General features: G+C 40.5%; 1 long non-coding RNA gene across 1 annotated transcript in view; it reads right to left on the bottom strand.

Annotated features, from left to right (window-relative positions):
* Window positions 1-4,709, bottom strand: part of LOC137156562 (uncharacterized) — a 109,642-nt gene extending 104,933 nt beyond the window's left edge. Inside the window, exon 1 of the long non-coding RNA XR_010920818.1 lies at window positions 4,632-4,709. This is a non-coding gene — a long non-coding RNA (uncharacterized lncRNA). The remainder of the gene's footprint in view (window positions 1-4,631) is intronic.
* Window positions 4,710-6,000: the final 1,291 nt, after the last annotated feature.

Raw genomic sequence — 6,000 nt, forward strand, 5'->3', positions numbered from 1 at the left:
GAGAAATTGATTCCATTGTTAATGCAGTTCAGGTGATCAGCATAAATATAAATATTGAGAAAGGATTTTGCCTCAAGCATGCTTGAGGCAAGAGTCCATTGCAGAGACTACTGCAACTTTTGCTCAAAACCCTTATGCTTTGCAAAGGAAGCACATATACATCACTAGTGATGGGCACACATCATCATCAATTCTTCATATAATAAAACCTACCTCTTATACAGTGCTTTTCACCAGTAGATCTCCAAGAACTTTACATAGGAAGTCAGTATATTCTACCAATGTCACAGCAGGGGGAACTAAGACACAGGGAGGAAAAGCAACTTGTCCAAGATCACCCAGCAGGTCAGTGGCAGATCTGGAAATAGTACACACTGCGTCCCCCAAGCCCACTGTTGAGCACGTTATTGTTCTAGTAAAATTACTAAGAGGCCCCAAGTGAGATTGTAGCAACACTATCCAAAACATAAGAGAACCCCTCCTGTCAAGATCTTACTATATAAAAAGACAAGGGAAAACAGATGAAGTGACTTGCCCAAGATCACATGGCAAGTTAGTGGTAGCACAAAGATTCAGGTCTCTAGGTTTCCAGGCCAGTGTTCTAACCCATTAGATTACACTGCTTTAGTAATCTCAAAGTGACAAAAGCATGGATGATCATAGAAGGTTCACAGCCAAAAGAGCATCTCATCATACTTATTAAATACAGATGGAAAGAAGTGGTCTTGGCTAGAGTGAAAAGCAATTTAGTATCCAACAACTCCCTGCTTGTCAACCTCAGTAACAAAATGGGTCACTCAAGGGGTCAGGTATAAAGTTTGTCTTTTCTTTCAGTTGCATCCCCTAGCCTACCAACATTGCCATGTCCAGTCTGAGCATAAGTTATCTAGCCCCAGCCTCAAACACTGAGTAAGGTACTCAATTACCACACCTAAGTCAGACAAGAGTGAGACACAGAACTGGGCATCATTAGCATACAGAAAGAACAAGGAATCCGTCGCTTAGCTTCTGCCTCCAGAAAACCTTAGCTCCGCACTTAACACATAAGGAATAAGGACACAGTTGATCTAATGATAATAAAAGCGGATGGTTTCTTAAAGGCATTCAGAAAGTGGTAACAGCTATAACTCTACACTCAGTTAAAGGGGTTAAGATTTGTATATTCTCATTTGAGTCACTCACATTAAATATTTTCAAACCCATTTATTCAGTTTTATGCTATTACTGTACAAATGCAGAAATGATGCAGCCTCATGAAGAAGCACATTAAAATAACCATGGCCAACTATGATTTAATATGTTAAACATAAGTACTTTGTTTGGCTTTTGTGTCTAGAGGACCCCAAGACATAGCATCAAATAATGGATAGATGAATTTGTGTTTTGTTCCACATGTTGGCTATACTTGCAACTTAAATTATTAGTGGACAGATGTGCAAAGGTAGTGGACAAATGTGGTTCATATATATTTGTCTATGTAAAAATATATATATCACTTGTAGCTGAGCCAAAGGCAGCTTACCCTGGTGGCTGAATCAAACTGGAAGACAATGCAGGTCAATGTGACCCATACAAAATTCTCTTTCAAAGAGCAGAGAAAATTAAATATATGCACAACATTGGCTTGCAGTGACAGCTGTCATGTTTCTCTGCATGCTGTGAAGGGCAAATTCCCTAGTGCTGCCATGTAAAATGGGAGAGCTATGGTAAAAATAAAACTTGACTTGCTGCATATATTTTAGCTATATTAAGAATAAATAATTTACAAAGAATATTTATTCTGCTACTGACAAATAGCAGTGGATCCCGAGCACAGACTCAGGGAGAAATAACCAAAACAAATCACCTTTGAATACAGAGACATGTAGCCTGCCCCTTTTTCACTGAAACACAGATGCTAAGAAACTGTCAGTCAATGGTCGAGTTTCAGAATTGCCACCAGCTCAGCAGTATTTCAGACATGTATAAAGGTAACCATTTTGTGCACATAAGCTGAACACAGGTTCTCTGCAAAGTTTTGTCATTAAATTAAACAGAAGGTATTTTCTGCCCATCTCTGGTGAAAATTAAAGGTCCCAGGGAACCTTTTGAAAAGATTATGGATAGGTTCAATGTCCTGGTTAATTTCTGTTTCTCCAATAAAACTAGTTCATTTGAGTACAAAATTAGGCTCTGCTCCTGCAGTGGACTCTCCAAGGGCTATTGACTCTTGTTTAAAGGAATGCAAGGGCCTATGGCAGTGGGGCTCCAGAGACTAGAAGGAGACAAATGAGTGACAGGTGTTCGAGAGATGGGGGGAACCTGACCTAAAGCCAAAGCTTGCTAATTCAAAGGGTGTCATCTTATTGGGTCTTAGACAGCACTAGTTTCATTACAGAGACCCCCCCACTTATGAGTGGGATCGCATAATGTTAGGCATTAGATAAATACAGCAAGAGGCAGCCCCCTGCTCCCAAAGAGCTCACAATCTAAACCAATGAGACCAAAGACAAGAGGAAAGAGGCACAGAGAAATGAAGCAACTTGCCCATCATCACACAACAGACCAGCGAGAGCCAGCAATAGTACCCAGACCTTCTGATTCCCAGGCCAGTATCCTAGCCACTGGACCATCCTTCCAAAGCAGATGTCCCAAAGGGTTAGGGGAAAAGGGAGGGAAGCAGAAGGAAAGGGGTGTGAAAGTGCAACAAATATTCAAATCAAAATTCAGTTTTAAATTCAAATGAACCATTTTATAGGCTGCTGTTACCCACTCTTCCCTCTTCCACTGTTTGAGAGCAGGAAGTGAGTGCAGCATAGATCATTCAAATTCACTTGCATTTATGACAGGTTTTTAAGGAAGTTTACTGCTGAAGATAAAAACTTACACACATTTAACTAACCTACAGCAAATGTACCTCTCTGTTACAAGCAACTGTCACAGTGAAAAAAGTCACTTTATTTGGTCAAGGAAAGAAAGTTGATTCTATTTTTGTGGCATAGTGTTTTCTTTACCTGATGGAAGACACAGACATAAAGGTGCATCTATTAGGTAGCCTGTCAGAAAGAAGCTTACTACTGGACAATAGAGTGACATAGGTGTAAATATCAATTCAGAGCAATACAGAGTCATTATCTGTTAGTATTACTGTAGCACCCAGGTGCATTAGCATTACAATTCTAATTAGTTTCCCATATTGAGTGATAGATGTAATTAACCCTTTATTTCAGATAGCTCAACAGATCTATTGAGTAACAAAAAAAAAACAGTAAGGCTTTGATTCAGTAAAGCAGTGAGGTATGGTACTTAACCATTTAACATTCAAATGCTATTCAAACTAACTATTCAAATGCTTCAAGTTTAGCACAGGATTCAGTGCATTACAGAACTGTGGACTACAAATAGTAAGCAAACTTGAATAGTCAGAGAATTCCTAACTTGTATTACATTCTTGCAAGAAACGATAGCCTTTATCAACTGTACTAGCTAATGTAAATAGCAATCTCCTGTTTCAAGACATGTACTGCTAACAATGTGGGGGCAAGAAAGATAGCCTATTGTTATATTGTTTTCTATCTTTTAAAGCACCTGGTAGTGGCAACCACCAGAGACTAAGTGACCAAATGGACCATTGGTCTGATGCAGTATGATCTGAAGTCAGACAAATGCAGGAAAGGCAAAGCACACATTTTCTGGGAATGATGCCAACTCAGTATTACTTATCTGGCACAAATTTGAGAGTTTGTGCTTTATGACATATTTAAGGATTTTTTAAACATGGAGTCAAGCAAATAGTTACATTATATTAAAATAAATAGATAATTGGTATTTTACACAAACTATAACAATTTCAAATATATTAATTACATGCATATATCATTTCCCATTTCCTCACCCCCTTTTTGTGTGTGTGTGTTTTCACGAACAAAAGAGACCCTTTAAAGTTGAGATAAGGCCCAACACAAAGTTTGCTTGGCAGATAAGCATCGCACTGGATTATTGAGCTGCTATGACATTTTCATTGCAGTTTCACCTCAGAAAACCACCGAGTGCATGACAAATATTACTATTGCTGATGGGTCATGTTCAAAGATCTACAGCCAGAAAACAGAAATAGCTCAACAAGGCAAATGCACTGATGCTTTATTGAAGGAAAAATGTAGTATACTAAAGTCAGACAAAATGAAATGAACCCTGGGAGTCAGTCAAAGCCATTAGAATACGTCAAGGTTTCACCAGCAAAGCCATAAAATGTTCTAGGCTAGCTTGAAGAGATCATGACCCTCAGTGAATAATTTAGTAAGTCTTGGGCAAGATTCAAGTTTATTTTTAATAATTTGTATTGTACCTAGAGACTCCACTCATATACACAAAAAGATGATCACTACCCTAACAAGCTTGCAATCTAAGCATACACTAAGCAAACAAAAAGACAGATAGGTTGTTACTACTCCCTGGTTATCAAGATGATCCAGTCACCCCAAACCTTGGGGGGTGGAGGGGAGGACAGGGAGCCACAGAAGACATAGTGCTTAAAAGAGGTGCATCACCACCTACACCCATTTACTTTAAAACCCACTTACCCCTAACATCTTTGCATGCCTAAAGTCTTTATAAGGAGGCAAGCCCCAGCCTGTGCCCAAATATCATACCTTCTTTTCCAAGACATTACTTTTTCTCAGATACTATCTTTAAAGAGTTCCCCCTCTCAGGAGTAATTTACTCCAGCCTACCTTCAGCAGCATACATACTCTTTTGAGGGTACCACTGAACCTGTGTTATATAGGTTCATTCCCCACACCCAGGAGGCTTTATTAGTAGTCAGTTGGAAGCAGCTGGACTGAACCCTAGTTCTAATCCCTGGCGTAGTCAAACTCCCTACAGCTGCTTCTTGTTAGGTCCAAATTCTTGGGTTTTCCCTGCCTTTTTTCCCCAGTAGAAGTTTACTCTGTCAAGGTGGATACAATAGACAGAGGATGGGGGGAACACTAGGTCATAGTGAGACACAAAGAAGCGTAATCATAAACAGTGATCATACCACACCACCTGCCTAGCAAAGTTTGTAATGAAAACTAAAGTCAGACAAATTGTGTGTGCTTTCAAACAATGTCAGCTTTATTGCCAGCACATGTGCTGTTCCAGGGGTCTTGTACTAAATGCACATATCCATCCTGCCAGCCACATCCATCCCTGATTCACTATGGCCCAGGTCCACAAAGGGACTTGGGCATTGCAATACTGAACATCGTGGAGCCTAACTTTTAGCACCATGAAAATCACAGGAACACACTGTCATCTAAAAAGCAAGTTAGGTGTGTAGTGTGTTAGGTATACAATGAATGGGGAGAAATAGGTACCTTGGACTGTGATCCACAGAAGCCAGCACACTAAGTGAGAGCCACCTAAACAAGCCAGTGATAGATGCCAACATCAGGGGTGTGTGCGCTAAAGCCCTGCCTCTCTCATGGAGATAGGCATGCTTAGTAACCCATGAAAAGGAGAGCTGCCACCAAAACAGTATCAATGCCAAAGGAGCATCCCCCAAACTGCATCACCTTACCAGTTCCAGTCAATGGGACAGGGCAATGGGAAGCTCCCCCAAACAGCATCATCCTGCCAGTGCTATATTTGGTTCCCAGGGGAGATACCCCCAGAACAGCACTGCTCTCACAGTGCAGCTCTGGGTCCTAGGCAGCTCTCCCTAAAACAGGGTCAACCTGCCAGTGCCAGCCAGGAGGACTGGAAGACAAAGAAAAAACCCCCCAGTTTTTCTTATACCAGTGCCAGGAATCGGGGAAACAAGCAAAAACAATTGGCCTCTTTCATGGATGAGAAGCAATTTGATAGATCTGGCATTACTAAAACCTGGTGGGATAGTTTGCGTGACTGCAGTGTTAAAATCATTAGCTATAGCCTTTTCAGGAAGGAGAGAGCAGGTAAAAATGCTGGCACAAAATTCAGCTATGTAAAAGGGTTGTGTGTTGGTACTAAGTGGAGAGGTGATTCAAGAAAATCAACACT

This window comes from Emydura macquarii, unplaced genomic scaffold (genome assembly GCF_026122565.2).
Source record: "Emydura macquarii macquarii isolate MOO-44397 ecotype Brisbane River unplaced genomic scaffold, CSIRO-AGI_Emac_v2 contig_1451, whole genome shotgun sequence".
Lineage (NCBI taxonomy): Eukaryota > Metazoa > Chordata > Testudines > Chelidae > Emydura > Emydura macquarii.